At 41.2% G+C, this 17684-nt stretch overlaps 1 protein-coding gene across 4 annotated transcripts in view; it reads left to right on the top strand.

Moving 5' to 3' along the window:
• Positions 1-351: 351 nt before the first annotated feature.
• ZZZ3 (zinc finger ZZ-type containing 3) overlaps positions 352-17684 on the top strand; it is a 110639-nt gene continuing 93306 nt past the window's right edge. For 3 of the 4 annotated variants that reach the window (XM_090050356.1, XM_090050355.1, XM_090050353.1), the window contains exon 1: positions 352-506. The gene's annotated coding sequence lies outside the window, so the exon portion shown is untranslated. Of the gene's footprint in view, positions 507-797; positions 888-17684 lie in introns of those variants that run through there. The other variant, XM_090050354.1, reaches the window with a different exon arrangement.

The following is a 17684-nucleotide window of genomic DNA, read 5'->3' as shown; positions in this document are numbered from 1 at the left end:
ACGCGGGGGAGGGGTGTTTATCCTCTGCTGGACCAGCCCTATGTGGAGAGGCAGACAGATGAGCTTTGAGGCAGGAGTGCTCCAGGGTCCTGCTGGTTCCTGTAAGGGCTGCTGCAGCTCTCTTCAGCGTCGTCTTGAGGGACGGCGGAGGCTGAAACCAGAAGCCTTACTGGAGCTTAATTTCTGCCTTTGCAAGCCCTGGCCCAGAATAGAAGGGGGGCAGGGGCATAGCAGGAGGGCTTGCTCCTCCGCCGCGCCGGGCGCGGGCCCAGGCGGCCCCGGGGGCCCGCGGCCGCCCGCCTACCCCAGCGACCAGCAGGCGGAGCTGCAGGGAGCGGGTCCCCGCCGGAGCCGGGGGGAGGGGAAGGAAGCGGAAGGAGCCGCCGCCGCGCTGAGGGGAGCAGACGCTGTGCGGAGCCGCCACCGCCGCCTCTGCCTGGCGCGGGTGCAACGAGCAGGGGACGTGGCTGCTGCGGCCGGCGGCGTCCGCCGCGCGTGGGCGCCAGGTGAGGCCCCAGCCCCGGGCAGCGGCAGCGGCGGCGGGACCCGGATGGCGCCGAGTTCGGAGCGGGCGGGGGGAGGGGGGAGCCGAGGTGCGGGGGGGGGTGCCCCCACGTGACCCGCGCGTGCGGGGAAGAGGCTCGCGCCCCGCGTTCGAATCGCAGCTGCCCGCAGCGGCGGCGCGTGCGCGGGAGGCCCCGCCCCCCGGCGTGACGTGTGCGAGCGTTGGGACACGTGCGCGGCGCCGCCGCCATGTTGAATCTCAGCTCAGGCGCCGCGGGGGGGGAGGGGCGCTTGTGGAGGGGGGGCCGAGTTCTCGCGAGGCTGCGCGGGTCCCGCAGGAACTGTCCGGCAGCAGGATGGCCGCGCAGCGCTGGGCGTGCTGGGTAATGGTACCGGGGCCGGGGGCGGGACTGGGGACCAGCCTCCTGTCCCGGGCTGGAGGGGCTGGGACCAGCTCCGCCGGACTTGCCGCTGCCCGCCCTGCCCTGCCCTGCCCTGCTCTGCGCGCACCGTAGCCTGGGGCGGGGGTCCTGCCGGCCGGCTATGGGGCGGGAGCTCCCGTCCCGTCGTGCGGCCTGGCCGTGATACGGGCGCTGGGAGGGGAGCCCCTGCAGAGATGTGGCAGGGAGGCTTTAGCCACCTGAAGGCTGGGCTCAGGCGGTCAGGGGTGAAGGGAAGGCACCGTTTGGGCCCCTCTTTATTTTTATTTTTTCTTGATGTAACATTTGATTTTAACTGCATTATCTGTGGGTGAAGCTTCCTTCTCCACAGCCCCAAGTGAGTTTGTAGCTTGGGAGATCACTGGTCACAGTCTTTTCCTGTTGGCACTTATTTTTTTCCTAGAAGATGTGTCACAGGGTAAGATGGGTATTGGTCTCAGCTGCAGAAAAAAGTATGAGCCTTTTCAAAGGATTTTGTTTAAAGTTAATAAGAATAGTGGCATTATTTAAAAAAAAAGGAAGAAGTCATCTGTTTTGTGGAGGAGGCACAGGCTTGAGGCCACAGATTAGGGTTTCTTGGACTTCAGTGGGACTAAGGTTTTTACCTTGTATGTGGGACTGGGTTAAATCATGTATGACCTTAACTAACTGTAGCTGAAGGCTTCTCATTAAGTTTGGTGCCCTGAAGACTATATAAAATTGATTTCCATAAAAAACCGTTTGGGGCCTGATATTACAAGCTTATGTAGCAATTTAAGCTTTGTTTCTTAATGGTATGCCCACTTATGTGGGCAGAAGGTGGCTGTTTAGACCTTAAATAAGAATATCTTTGATCTTTTTTATGTATATTGCTATTTTAAATACCTTAGAAGTTCCTCAGTACATTACATGCAGTCTTTATTTCCAGTGCTGAAGAGTAACTGAAGTGATTCTTCCTTTTCAACACAAATTAAAAAAGAAAAGATGTATTTAAAGTGTCACAGAACATAGAGATGCCTTGTGGGATTAGGCCCTGTGTCCATAGTCTGGTATTTTATGTATTAGGAGTGGCGGATGGTAAGGGGGAGAATATCTCTGCGGGGTCTATGCAGACTGGTATGTCCCCTGCCTCTCTTCTGGGCGAGCATCGGTTCTCATTCTTTTTAGATTTGAGGCACCTATGGACAGACTTGAGAGATCCTTTAGTAGATTCAAGGTACCCCTTAGAAAATGCCACCTCTTAGTTTTCACTCTTTTTTTTGCCTGCAGAAAAAGACTAGAATGAGGGGTGGGGGGTTGTTTTTGTTGCAAAGAAAGAAATCCATACTGTAGTATTTTTATCTGAAATCTCTGGGTTTGTCTTTTGAATTGTATTTTAAACCTATTAGTGCAAACATTGTGTGATACCCCATCGTGCTCTTGCAGGGTTTTCAAGGCATGGCACTCTGGTTGAGAATCACTGGCTGGATCTTGCAGCATCTAGAAACCTAGGAAGTCAGCTATGTCAAATAGCTTATTAAAGCAAAGCTGTGTTCAAATGCACATTTTTCTCTAATATTTAAGAGTTGTGGGAATTGAAATATTTACCCTGCTTTTACCTGGAGGCCAAAATCCCCTACCAAGCTAATGTGAATGAAAAGCTGGAGTCCTCCTAGCAAGGTACAAGGATAAAGCTCCAGAAAGGAGTCCATTCAATGATACCTCTGCTACCTCCTTAGCTGTGTGACAGTGTTCCAATGTTTTATTTCTAACATACGTTCCATTTTTTATGAGCCCCAAGCTAATATAAAATTAATTTTTCTGGAATGTTGCAGGGGTTTTCTGTTTCTTGTTCCTCTTCCAGGACCTTTGACTTCTGTGAATGCCTGGTCCTTCACTCTTCTACACAGTCTGTAGAGAGTTCTGTCTGCTGTACGGGAGGAGAATCTTGGCTAGTTCTGTCATCTTCTCCTTTGATGCAGATAGCCTCTCTATCTGGCCTCCTTGAAGTAGTCTGGAACCTGGATACAGTTCCCTAATTGACTTCTCCCCAACATTTCTAACAACATTTGCTTTGTTTGTATGTTGTTCAAATTTCTAAGCTCATCTTTCCAACCATAAGGGATAGAATTTTTAAGAGATTTACATTCTTCAGAAAATACTAGTGTAGGTCCTCTTATTTGCTGAAGAAAGCTTACTGCCCATTGATAAAGTGCAGTTTTTTTCTAGTTTTCAGCTAATATATTATGCTTATATAAACCAGTGTTATACGCTTATGGAAGTGGAGAGATGGAAGCTCTAAAAGCTGCCTTTTGCAAGAAAACTGATACATTTTATTTGCATGAAAACATTTTTGGTTCTGTTTTTTAAAAAAATTAAAATTTCAAAATATCTTTATTAGGTGTAAGATTAAACTTGAAGTTTCGTTTAATTTTCTACTGTACAATGTACTTACAGGACCAAAAGGATGACTTATAAAAATATTTTGCTTATTTGCAATACCTGCAATAAAAAAATGAATCTTTAATTTTCTTTTGGGGTGGGGGGTGAGGATTACAGTGTTGATGTTTTGTATAATATCTTTTCTCACTATTTTTTTTTTTTACCAAACATATATTATTAAAAGTTAGTATTTGACAAACCAACATTCATCATTTGGGTGGCTAATTTCATTTTATTAGGGGATGATAATTTTGATACCCATATACCTTTTGATATAATTCCAACATTTTTGCTTTAAATAAAGTCAGTGTTTTGTGCTTCGTAGGTAATACAATAAGAAAGTCAAGAGACACAGATAAGTGTAGGATTCATGGGGACCTCAAAGGATCTTGAACATGTTAAAAAGTATTTCATGTCTTTTTTAGGTAGCTTGTTTCAGTACACAGACAGTTATAGACTTTTTTCTTAATGTATCACCTAAATGTTCTTTGCTTCAGATTAATCTGATTTCGTCTCATCCTTCTTCCTATGGACATAAAAAGCAATTGACCATTAGCCTTATAATAACTACCTTTTATGTATTGGAAAACTGTTGACATGTTTGCCCTCAGTTGTCTTTCAGCACCCCACTACCATTGCAGTATTTTTAATATTAAATATTAACAACAAGAATAATATGTTTTTAAAGGTTTAAAAAGTTTTAAAGATGGCAGCATTAACTCAAATGCAACATGTAGATATAGACGTTTAGGCTTACGTACCAGCACTTTTGTGGCATATAATCCCTCAGTAAGAATCCGATTTTAGGATCACTTTCAGTAGAATACCCATCAATATAGGGAGTAGGATTTTATTAGTCCCTTATGACCCTGCCATAACACAATACAAATTATGTATCTAAAACATTTAAAGAGTTTTATTGCAATTTGAAATGTTTATAACAAACCAGTATTATTAAAAATATGACATGTGAAATGGAAGCTGGGTGTTTTATTTTGGTATCCAGATGTTAACAATCTGTTGTTGTATTTTGCTCTTGTATATTGCTACCCCATATGAATTAATGTAATGCTTTCAGAATTAATGTAGGATTTTTTGGGCATCTGGATAGCTTAGTAATATTTCTGGTTTGGACACTGTATAGTAATTTTTGAATAAAGGTACTGCCTTCATAATTGGAAAACATAATTACCAAAATTCCAAATTACTATTATTGCTAAAAAAAAAACAACCAAAAAATCCCCCAAAAATTAACTTTCTAAAAGCTAGTTGATTGTTCACACATTAAAATATTTATGAGTCTACATGTGAAGGCATTTTTAGAAATGTTTTCTTCCACTAAGATATATCACAGTTGGGAAAATACACACCTCTTTAGTGTACATGCTACGTTGATATTTACTAAGTAAACTGCCTGATGTTGAATGAAGAGAAGCATTGCAATAATTTAAATTGTTCATCTTTATAGAGTTTGTAGACAACTTTTGTTGTGTGTGTTCTTTTTTTCTCTTTTCCAGTTTAGAAATATAAACTGAACTTGAGCCCAGTGACTTGAAGAACATTGTTTTGAGAGGAAGCAAAGTTCACAGCATTTAAGTGCAGAGTGTCAGGAGATTGAGGTTCTGGTTCAGGCTCTGATATGAATTGTGAATCTATTGTCAAATCATGTAATTTTTCTACCTTTATCTTTAATCTGTAAAATAGGGATGATAATGTCTATTGTAAGAATATCATGAGCATTAATTAAAACGGGTAAAGTGTCCTGAAGCTGTTATGGATTTCTGTTACTTACCTTATAAATAGATCTTAATTTTTTCTCTTTGTCCACATTCCGCTCTAGTGTATGGAGAGCAGGTTGCATTTGGGATTGCTGAGATGTAAAATTGTGCTTTCTGCTAGATATACTGCTTTTAAACAAAATAGAGTAAATTGAAGACCTATTCTGATTGCTTTAAAGATCTTAAGGTACATTGAAAAATGGATTAGATTGAAGTAGGAGGAAATAAACACGTCATTAGGACATCAGATATTGGCCAGTTTGACAGCAGTAATATTTTTGGGTTAACATATTTTTCCAGCTAAGACCCCATTCTTGTTTTTACACTGTTTCTCTTCAGAATCACTCTTGTGTAACCCTTATTCAAGCTTCTCTGATGCTAATTTTAAAAGGTCTCCCCCAAGATTTTATTAGAGTGAAAGACTACCTATTATGCTGGAAGGGTAATAGAAAATAATTTAAATGGGCTATTTTGACATCTGTGCATTTCCCTGACTTCATACCTTGATCACAGAACTTAGACAAAACTGCACTCAGTCTATTGCTGTTTAATCATAATTACACTTCTACAGTAGTTTTCATTGGACCAATTACATTAATTACTTATTTTGTATGTACTTACTGGCTTTGGCTCAACCTTGTATTATCATTTTGTTTGCTATAATTAGTGGAAAATTAGTCACTAGCCTTTAAGAGATTAAGTAAAGGAAAATGACTTTATTTTTATATTGATTCAGATGCTAAGTACATCCTGTAATGCATTTGTATTTATTTCCTTTTTTTGATAACGAAATTTTTTAATATGGGTAAACCCATGCTGTGAGTTTCCCTGAATATAAGTTTCAGTATTAAAGCTTTATTTGCACATCATTTTAACATCTAATATTAGATTCCATTCTAAAAAATAGTGAAGGAAGCCCTTTTTCTTATATTGGAGCACAGAAGAGTTTGCTACCCAGCCAACCATCTTTCTGCCTCTTTTCAATCCTGTAGTATCCTTGTGTTATGTCCTAGTGATTACTTGCTGGAAAATGTTAACTATGTTTTGTTATCTACTTTAGCTGTCTTTATTCAGGTACAGCTGCAGAAAATGAGTATCAGCCTACACTGTGTGACCAGTAGCACCTGTTTTGTGGACCACCCATGGTCCAGAGGGAACTCTGTTAGAACAACATAATCTTAAATTTAAACTGAAAGGGGATACCATATTTACCTGCCTATTTCATGCGTCTTGTTTTTGAAAGGCAGAATGAAGAAAAACAGATCTTTCCTTGTAGTAACTGAGCAGAAGCAGCTAGGGAGCAGAGGCTACTGCTTATTGTTCTACTTGCTCTGGCTAAGGATGGACGTGCAAAAGCCTGAGACTGAATTAATTCAGTTTTTGCAGATTAGTCTAAACTGCATAGATTAAACCAGTAAGCAAGTGGACAGACATTCACTTTTGTTTCTGGAAATGCAGCCACATACATACCTGTGGTGGCCCAGGCCAAAAGGTGGGGGGTGCCAGAGCAAACCTCCCTGTTTAGTCGGGGCAGATAGCTTGTGGCAAGGTTAGCCCACCTATACTGTGGGGGAGATGCAAAGCATCTTGGCGTGCTGGGGGCTGAGAGTTAACTTGAATCTGGAGAGGATCTGGGACAGAAGTTCAATGAACTGATTTAACCTAAATCAGTTAAGTCTGATACTACATCCATCCAGGTTTATTTTAAATCAGTATTGGCCATATTGAAAGTGGTTTATGTGCACTGAAGTTGTGTCGTCTTACAGATTGAACTGGTTTTCGCTCATTTATACCGGTTTATGTGTAATTTCTGTCCATACCCTTTGAGTCTTGTGCAGTTTTTACTTTCACTTTTGCCCTTAACCATGAGAAACTTATTATTACACTTCTTACTTATAATGTGTGCTTTACTTTCCAGCCCTCATTTTTCGGTGGAAAAAAAACTGTATGTTTATATGCAAGAAAATATGAGTTTGATTTTCTGGCTGAAGCCATGAAATAGACAGTAAGACATTTACAATAACAGTGTACAGTCTTACCAGTCCTCTAAGATGGTTTTTGATATTTATGAATATAAAAGGAAAAGTCAAATTTAAGGAAGCAGCTTGTGGAGAAAATTACTTTTTCAGGAGGTTGTTTGCCATACATTTTTCAGTATGAATATGTATTTATTTGTATTGGTTATATGTAACAGTGTACAGAATGTCATTTGAACCATCATTGAGAATCAGTTGAACACACATTTATCCAACTTTGACTAGTTATGCTGGTGCGGGGGTTGGTTCTTTACAGTTTTCTTTTTTTGTTGTATGTGTAAAACATGGGAGTTGACATGGCAGTCTGTTTAACTGTTAGAATTTTGGGATATGACTGTGTTGTCAAAAATTGGCTTTTTTTCTTAGTTTGTTTTATCAACTCTGAAGGTCTGTAAGTAGCTCCTCCCCATGTAAATAAAAGTAGGAAGAAATAAACATGTCATTAAGACATCAAGTATTGGCCAGTCCGGTAGCAGTGATATTTTTGGGTTAAGTCCAGCTAAGACCCCATTCTTATTTTTTCTTTTCAGATATGAAGGAAACCAATCAGAAGTTCTTTATTTGTCATTCTTTCTTTAGTCTTTTTTTTTTTTTGCGTTGCAAGAGGAGGAGGAGTAGAAAAGGCCATTTGGTAGTTGAGGAGGGAAAGAAATATAGGCTTCAGGTTCATTGTTTGCAGTGACACTGTTCATGTTGTAGTAATGCGTGTGAGTACAGTCTGAGTCTTTCGCTTAAGTCATTTTTTTTCCCCTTTTTTACTGAGATCAGCTGCTGATATTTGTAGCTCCTGTTGCTGCAAATCCCCTGACTCTCTATTAATAGGATTTCCAAGATGGAGAAGATACTCTGTATGCTTCCCATTGTCCAGTAGTTAGTGTCAAAGAAAAGATATGCTGAAGTCTTCACACCTAATCTAATGTCCTGGCTCAAACAAAGTTTTTCCAAAGTCAAGTTTGATTCTAAGTATACTCCCTCAGAAATGTTCTTTTTGTATATTTTCGGGTCTTAGTCATTACTAAAGTACAGGGAGCCCAGATTTGTTATCGCAAATAGATAAATTTATGGTGAAATCTTATGGGGTTTGTTTTTTTTTTCTATGTGGAAGCTCAAAACTCTTAGTTATCTAGCTGTCTAGTCCCACAGAAAGGGAAGAATTAAATATACTACTGGACATTTAAGGTCTGGTAAGTTATTGGAATGGGAAAAAGAAACTTTCTTTGCTTTCACCCTTGTATTACTCTGCGATTTCAGAGAAGAAAATGATATAGTTAACATTTGTAAATTTATGTTGCGAGACTTACAGGAGAAAAATGTCCATGGCTAAATTTATGCACAAATACTGCAGGTTACTTGGAGAAATCCTGGAAGTCTGTGCTAGTATACCTCAGCTGCTACTGTGGTAAATGTGACATGTCTTTCACTGTCTTATAGAACAAGTTAGTCCCAGGGTAGATAAAATAGAACCCGTGGCCTGGATACGGCCTGTAGTTGATTTTTATCTAGCCTGCAGGCAGGCAGGGTGAGTGGTGATATGATGTGGCAGGCCCTAGGTGAGCTGCGCTTGGACCATCACTTGCTGGCATACAGCTCTGGCCTCTGGTGCTCTGGGGTATGCTGGACAAAGCAGCCCTGCCTGCTCAGCAGCATATGGCGCTTGCAGAAGCCAGAGCCACTGTGCTGCCTTCTGGGAAAGGAAGCATGCATGTGTGGCCCTCAACTCACTAAAACCTGTTAAGTGGCCCTCTAGCCCAAATAATTGCCCACCTCTGAGTTAATCTGAAATCAGACAGAAGGCAAGGCAGAGTGGTACTTTAGAGATTAACTTGTTCAGAGGGGTATTTGGGGCAGGTGGCTGTGGGGAAGCTTTGCTTGTACAGTGCTGTGGCCATACAGCTAGGAGAAGTGGTGGTATAAGCTGTTGTCTGGCACTGGAGCAGTGGTTCTCAACCTTTTAAGACTTGAGGCACCCTTGGGAAAATGCCAGCTCTTAGTTTTCATTCTTTGTTTATCTAAAGCAGCGGTTGTCAAGTGGGATAAGTGTACCCCGGGGGGGGGGGTACTTAGGAAGGCACTGGATGGTATGTGGGTGGGCAGGGACGGAGCGCCGCCACCCACTACCCTGCGCCGCCACTTCCCAGGAGCAGGACTGGGGGAGGGCAGCAGTGTCCCTCTGGGGGCCTCGCAGGCACTGAACTGTCAGCCAGACGTAGTGGTGGGGAGAAAGCAACTTGTGTATGGCGGCCACCGCTGCCACACGCTGCTGCTGCTCCGCATCCAGCCACGTGCCAGCCCCACCCCCCAGTTTGTGTCTGGTCGCCAGGGTTTACTTATTAAAAAAGGTTGAGATCTCCTAGCCTAAAGAAAAATAATAGAGCAGTTTTCTATTGCAAAGAACTCAGAAAGACCACAACTATGGATTTCTATTTGAGATATTTGGGTGTATCATGTGCATCATGTGTGTAAACCTAACTGTGTGGCACCCTTGAAAGGATCTCAAGGGACCCTAGTTGAGAATTACAGTAAAAGCTCTGATAACAAAATATGTCAGTAAATTGAGCGGCCTCAGCTGCTGCTTCTCACGCTGTGTCTGCGGCGTCCCTCTGTCCCTCCTGAGGCATTGCTGCCGCTCTTGCGGGCCCTGCGGAACAGGTAGGCAGGTCCCACACAACCTATTATGCCCCTGGGCTGTGGGGGCTTGGCAGCACAGGCTGCTTTGCCCCAAGCTATGGGAGCTCGAAGAAACCAGAAGTGCCACGGTGGGCACTTCTGGTTTCACTTTATCTTACAAGCTGGCATGCCGGCATGCTCCATGAACCGACTTGTAGGATGCCGGATAACAGAACTTTTACTGTACTGATTTAGAGTAATCTGTGCTGTATCTTGGATGACTGGAAGGATGATGGTATAATCCACAGTGAGTGAAAAACAAGGTAGAAGAGCAAGGGCTTGAGTGAAAGAGCTCTTTCATAGCCATGTCAGACTTCTACTGTTGAAGTTTTAGTAGTTCTGGAACTCTTTACTTCACATTCACAGAGGATTTGGTGAAGTCTGTTATGTGGCCTGTGAGGACTTGCCTGTCAGGATTTGGAGGCTCATTTTAACTTTGCATTGGTCCTCAACTCAATCCAGTTTTAATTAGCATCAAAGGAGCAGCGCAGATATAAACATGGAGTCACACACAGGTTATGTTAACTGCTGTATTAAAAGTAATAGTTTAAATTACTAATTTTAATTACTGAAGTAGTTACTAAAAGTGATAGTTTAATTTCTATCTTCATTGGCTTGAAAATAAAAATATCTTGGTATAGATATGAAGCATCTCTTACTTTCTATTTTAAATGTTAGGTAGAGTTTGCAGTTTAATCAGGCTTCATTATGTGAAAAATATTTTAATGCTAGACCAAATCCAGTAATTAAATCAAGATAATATCTCATCTTGTACACCTCTAGAAGTTTAATGCATTTTAATCCAAAGATTTCAGGCTTTCTTTTGCTCTTACCAGAATTTATTGTGTAGCGTCCACTATTATTCTGGTGCGGCCTTTGAGTTGGTTTGATGCAAAGCTCTATTGTTGGATGCAAACAGCCTACTCAGGGTTGTACAAAATATAAAGCAGTGTTCTTGCTCCAAGGAAATCAGTCCCCAGAATAGAATTATCTGTTTTGTACCTGTCATAAACATGAAATGTAGTAATATGCAATGGAAGAATGTGTTGAGAGCTCAATGGGGTAGTGCTAACTTTTGTTTTAAAATAGAATTTTCTAATATTTGTGGATCTCTTAAACATGTTGGATGCATTAAAAGTTGACATTCATAGATGGCAGTTTACTAGTACTCTGAGGTGTGTTTTTATACATAGAAAAAATGAAGAAAAAAACAGTAAAAAGAATAATAAAGGCCTAACTGGTCATGTGAAAGGAATGAGGGAGATGGGAAAAGACACAAGAAAATGATGTAGGTAGGGACAGAGCTGTGCAGCACAAGTTTGGAATACGTGTAGGTTCATCTGCTCTGAAGCTGAATATTCTTACACTTTAATCCACTTGGAGTGTTGAAAAGGGTGTAGAACCCAGCTACTCTTTGAAACTGTGTTGTTAATTAGGTCAGTATAATGCTGTCTAAGGAACTAATTTCTGCTGACCCTGACATTTGTGATAATAGTGGAGGCATATTCTGCAGTGAGTGAAAATATCCTTCTAGTCTTGTTTCTTTTTAATAAAAAGCCACTGAGCTACTAAATTTCAGCACAGGCAGCAGGAATACAGGAATGGCGTAAGTCATTGCTCTCCTTGAATCTACATTTTAGATGCATGAAATTCAAGGATTCTTTAGTTTTATTCTTTAGTTTTATTTCTTTAGTACAGCTCAAAGGTCAAAGATACTGCTTGAATCTTGATTGCCCATCAGACCCCTGGAATTAAGGGAGATTACTTTCTATAGCCAGCAGTGTCATGTCTGGCAACACTTGACCCTCCAGCCTAAATGATCAGGTACCCTTTTGCAAGTGGTACTTGTTACATATCTAGAGTGAAGTTTGAATTCATGCCTCTGAAACTGTAGCAAGTGTTCTCAGTTGTTCTGTCATTGTACACCATATTTTAAGTGGCTATGTAAATACTGTGAACAAAACAATTTTTAAATTAATTGTGAAGTAAGTTCATTGCAGGATGCCTCTTGTTCATCTCTCTATGCTCATTTTCAGACAGATACTGTATTCAAGTCTGTTTGCTTTAATAAAGGAATCAAACGTTGTTTTATCCATAAGGGAACACAAAGAAATTGGCTGCCGTGTGTGTACAGGAGGGAAGTTGGAAGTGTAATAGTTTAAAGGGCTTTAAATGGGATTGCAGTATGGATGGTGTTAATTTAAAAATGAACTTGAAGGGAAAGGCTTGTTCTGAGCCTTGGAAAGCTGGTTTACAGTTGTCTGGTTGCTTAGAGGTAAGATGTTTAAACATTGCTAGACACTTTCATTGTGTTTTCTCGATCTGTTTTTGTATCGTGCCAGATCAAATTGACACTTACTCACCTTCGGAAGGATTGCAGGGGTATTAAAAGTTTACTAAAAATAGGGATGTAAATAACGATTAAAAAATGTCAGTTTAACCTGGTGTATTTACAATGGTTAAACAATCAGTATGGCAACCCCTGGCCTGGCCCACATGGGGCTGCTCTGGTGGGGTGCTTCCAGGCCCCCTCAAGGTGCGGCAGAGATTCAGTGGCTCCTTGGGGCTCTGGCTCCCCAGGGCTGCGCCTCGCAGCAAGCCAGGTGGGTCCTCTCCCACCCCAGGTGTGGGTGGGACTAAGCTACAGGTGTGGGACAACCACTCTGCATCCCCTTACCTCCACCTTGCCCCTGCCAGGCCCTGCAACTGCCATGAGTCTGGCCAGGGGGCATGTGCAGATACCATGAGCAGCTGCAGTAACAAGGTGGCACATTCAGCGAGGCATGGGGACAAGGATGGGTGCTATAGTGTTGGGCTCCAACCTATGGCTCTGTAAAGTCAGACTGGGGAGGGCTGGTCCTGGACCAATGCTAGTACCTGTCCTGCCCCACCCTGCCATGGAAGAGGGGCTGCAACCTGGAATACTCTCTCCCATCTCCCTCTTATTTTTAAGCATCTTTTGTATTTTAATTTTCAGGATCAGGCCCCAGGATCAGGTGTCTGGGGTGACTTCCATTCACCCCAGAGAGGGATACAAGCTGCTTTCCCTGTGGACAGCAGAGCACGGGTCAGGGGAAGTAAGGGATTAATAACTAGGGTCTGCAGACCTTGGTGCAGCTGCTTGTAGCCTCCCCACTGCCTGCCTGGAAGCCGGGCTGCTTGTGGTAAGCGGTGGGGAGATTGCAAGCAGCTCCACTGAGCCTAACTATAGGTATTGGTCCCTAATCCCCTCCTCATTCCTGTCTCCTGGGGCACTGTGCAGCTTCCCTTCCCTTGCAGACTGTACCCCACTCAGTGTTAAACAATAACTGGTAAAATATAACGGGTTATTAATTGTTTAACCATTCACATCCTTAATCAAAAACATAACTTTTTTGTGTGTTCGGATCTTGATTTTTGAATATTATGTTGCTAAAATGTATAAGGATGTGGAAGCTATGATATTCTTGTGGCTTAATCTTACTTCAGTAGCTGAGGAAGGCTGGATACTTTCATTTCTCTTTTTCAAATACATTTCATGTGTAGATATAAATATTGAGAGATTTTTGTGATATCTTGTCAGTGATTTGTGGGGGGGCGTTTTTTAAGTTCTGGCTTCTTTTGGAAAAGAATGTGGCCTAGTCTGGAAGACCCATGAAAAGAAAGCTCATATTTCCTGTTACCTTTTTGTTTTTATTCTCCAGTGTTGCTCTGGAATTCCCTTAAGTTAATTTTTATAGCATCTGGAAAATAATCACTGTATTTGCCATATTAAATTTAAAAAAAGAATCAAAACTTTTATCAGTGTAAAGAAAAAAGTACAGTAAAATAATTTATCAGTATTCTATATAAAATTCAGTGGAAAACATTGGATGCATGCATAATGCCAGAGGATTTCACAGTGAATGCACAAATAATTTTATAAGTCAGCTTGTATCCAAGAACACTTAAGCATTGTGAATAGTAATGAACTAATGAAGCGCACACATTCAGACTGGTTTCTCCATGACTTTGGCTGCATATCTCAATAGCATTTGTGTCCACTGCAAAGAAAATATAATATAATGTGATGTATATTCTTGTTTTTTTATAAGTGGACTTTTCTGACCTTTTTAATGTTGGAGGATATTTTAAGACTAATTGCAAAATATGCTTTGTGGTGATTTTGCAGTAAACACTAAGACAGAAGAGAAGAAACTTTCAGTAAATGCTTGGTGAAAGAAGGCTTACCCTGAATGACAGTAAGACTAGATATATACAGTTGCAAACTACATATTTAGATTTGAGGAAAATGTAGACACTTTGATGCTGCTTGGTTGTAAGTACTTTCTCAGTACCTAGGATTGTTTGTCACCACAATGTAAATTCAAAATTCAAATTTGGCTTTTAGTTGTGTCCTTTTGAAATTTGTGCCTATTGTGAGTGTCATTGTGCTGAACTTCTTATGCTTAAATGTCTGGTTTTGGAAAAAAATGTATCTGGAAAGCATTTTATTCAGTGGGAAGGGAGAGAAACAAGGAAAATAAGTTAAATACAGAAAAGGCCACATGATTGTATATGCCTCAGTTGCATAATTTTTTTTTTTGTATATTTCCAAATACTTCTTTGCATGCAGTGAGTAGCATTAGAATAAATACTTTCATATAGTATTTCATATTTCATAATCTTTTCCCCCTCCAGATCAGTACATGACAGATGTGGGAATGGGGGAGAAGAAATGAGGGAAAGGAGGCAGGATGTTCTAATTACCCCAGGAACCAGCACTGAACATAAAAGAAGTTCAGTGTTAAGGTCAAATTTGAGAGGCAAAAAAATTAGGTACGAAAGGAAGAATAGTTCAGTGATGAGCATACTCATTTGGGTCATGTGCCACTGGTTTAATTATGTTAACTGCCACAAACCTCTTTTTGAGAGCTAGGTGAATTCCTAATCCTGTAAAGTTGGTTCCCCATCTGTAAAATGGAAATAATAGGACAGATACAGGGGTGTTATGATTGGGGGAAAAATGCATTAGATATTCTTAGGAATTGATGTAATACTTAGACTAGGTATGTAAAAATTACCTAGACAAGTGAAGAAATGCACAATCAAGACACATCCTTAACTCTGTAAAAAATGTAGTGTTTATGTTCCCAAACAAAGACAGAGTAACTTCTTTTTTCAATTTTTTTAGTTATGGTGTTACTATAGGGTGTAGTTAAGATTTTATTTGATGTAGTGTCATATTTGAGTTGTTTGGATTTGTGTCATGGCTCCAGCAATATGCTCCTGCGATCCAGCAACCTCTAACAAAGCAAGTTTATGTTGTGGGGCAAGTAGATCTTTTTTTCCCCTTCAGAAGGATTCTAATAGTATAAAAGTGTGAGTTGGTCTGTTGGCCCGCCTGCCTGTCTGTCCGTCTTACTTAGAGCCAATCAGTCTCAGCAGCCAGTCGCAGTGCTCTGCAGAGGCACACAGCGGAGTGCTGCCATGAAAGTGGGCTGGACTCAGGGGGAGTGGGGGGAAGGCCAGTGCTGCTAGCTTCAGCCCCCAGCCCTGTTCCTCGGGAGGCAGAGGGGGACGGTGAGAACCAGAGCACCATCATAACTGAGGGGATGGAGAGGTGTTGTCATTGCCACGCCCCCCCCACTCTGCTCTTGGAGCCAGGGGCCAAAGCAAGCACCCCCTCCCCCAACAACAGCCAGCAGGAAGAAGAGGGGTTACCGGTGGCAGCGTGAGGCTGCTGGAAGCTCCATCCCCCACAGTCCTGGGAGGCGAGGTGGGGGGACACATGGTTCTGCACCTGAAGCAGTAGGGGGAACTGGACCTGAAATGACGGGGTGGAATGAGCCCAGGCCCAAAGCAGCGGGTGGGGAAGGGAGGGAGCAGACATGGACCCAAGGGGTGGGGGTAAGGCGGGGAAGCCAGACCCCAACCCGAGAGGGTGGGGGGAGCGATGCAGGCCTCTGTCCCCACTCGCCCCTCTCCTCTCTTTCCCCCCCACCCATCGTGTTCGATGGACAGTTTGCTAGTCATGGGTATTTTTTTCCAAACCTCATAACTGTGTTCCAACTTTTGTATTGTACATTTTTAAAGGGATAAATACTACAAAAGGATAGCTTCCAGCTAAATTGGTCCACAGCTTTAATTTTGGGAGATGTTTGAGTTTTAATAATATACTTAAAATGATAAAGTGTTCTGCATAATAAGGAAACTGCATAAAATACTATGCTGTGGTAGATCTGCAGTCATGACATGCAGTATCAAAACAATGTTTAGCATAATGCTCTGTTATAAATTGCATGTAAATTAAATCTGTGAGGTTTTAATATCTGATGGCAAGTCTTGAGAACTACGAAAGAGAACCTTTAGTTTGGCACAGATCCTAAACCCTTTCATGTTTACATGAAGAACACTATAGAAAAGAAGCTATGCTTCCTGTAAACACTATTTTTTACGTCTTGGGCTAAAATGATGCATGAATCCTAAAATACACATTAACAACATTGAGTTATTTCATTTTTTGCATTTCTTTTCTTGATAGTTTTTGTTTTTTAAATATTTGATGTTATAATTTTAGATGTTCATCCATAAAACTTTCTTGCTTTTTCTCAGTGGCAGGCTTTGTTAGCCATTGATTAATAAAAGCAGATTAATCTCAGTGATGTTACAATGACCTAATTTCTTTAAATGATACATTTGGGGATACATTCTGAAATATTTTCAAGGGTACTTACTTTACCAAGCAGTTAGAATCCTAACCTCTGAAGTCATTTGGAATTCTGGAGATACAGGGAAATATTTCTCTATTGAAAACATCAGGATCGATTTTAGGAACAAAACTAACGTTGTGTGACTTAAAATCTCTAAACAGACTGACTAGGAGAACTGTGCTACTGTTTCATTGTTTGGTTGTGCAGTGTTAAACAGTGAAATGAGGCTGGTGCCAACCTCCTCAGTTTTACCTTCTGATTTTCAAGATCTAACAATATTGTTCTACTGTATACTCAAGAGAATGTTGAAATTAAATATTCCAATACTTTTCATTTGGAGAACATGAATATATTTTTATAAAACTATCTTTTAAGCAAAACCAGTGTTTTGGTCCTACATTTCCTGGCAAAAAGGTTGTTAGTCTTAAGGTATGGCTCTCCTCTTGCCTGTGATTTATTAGGTCGAGGTAGGCAACCATAGAGTGTGGCAGGTGGGGCAGTTTACAACCTAGCTACTGCCTCAGGCTGCCAGTCCCCTCTTGCTCTTCCCTTTTTCCTCTCAGTGTCCCTCTCTGCTTCCTGAATGCTCCTGAAAGTCATGGTAAACACTTCATAAAGAGGAAAGTTTTAAGGTACTGCTTACTGGGCCATAGATTTCTGATCTCTAAGTAATTAAGTGTACTGACTCTATGTGACTCTGCTGGCTGCCAGTGTTCTTTATAAAAACAAATATTTTCAAAGTATCATTGTTTCTTCCACTTGTAATTTTGAACATCCTCAGAATAGATAACCTGGGAACAAACAGTATGTCTTGATAAATGGACAAAGCCTCTTGACTTAAGAAAATAAGTGCTGCATGCATATGTTCTTAACTTGTGATTTATTCAGGTATCTATGTGAGATTTATATTGACCTTTTGTAAGTAAAAATGATGGTACTGAATGTTAGATTCTTGTCTTCTGTGCTTGTGAATTTGTTTGCAATTTTCAAATGTTACATAATGTTGTATGTAACATTTATGTGAAAAGGGGAAATTGGCCTGTAATCAGTGATTTATTAAAACTTGACCATTGTTGGCATCTGTTTACTTACCAATGCCCCTGTAATATGAGAGATTTGTAAAATCTTTGATGATTAAAATGGAAAAAAGTATAGTTACTCTTCAGAAAGTAGGACAGTAGGTGATCT

The sequence above is a fragment of the Crocodylus siamensis genome, chromosome 5 (genome assembly GCF_052110815.1).
Source record: "Crocodylus siamensis isolate JL-2025a chromosome 5, ASM5211081v1, whole genome shotgun sequence".
Lineage (NCBI taxonomy): Eukaryota > Metazoa > Chordata > Crocodylia > Crocodylidae > Crocodylus > Crocodylus siamensis.
The sequence above is the reverse complement of the archived record's forward strand: the minus strand, read 5'-3'. Positions and strand labels throughout refer to the sequence as shown.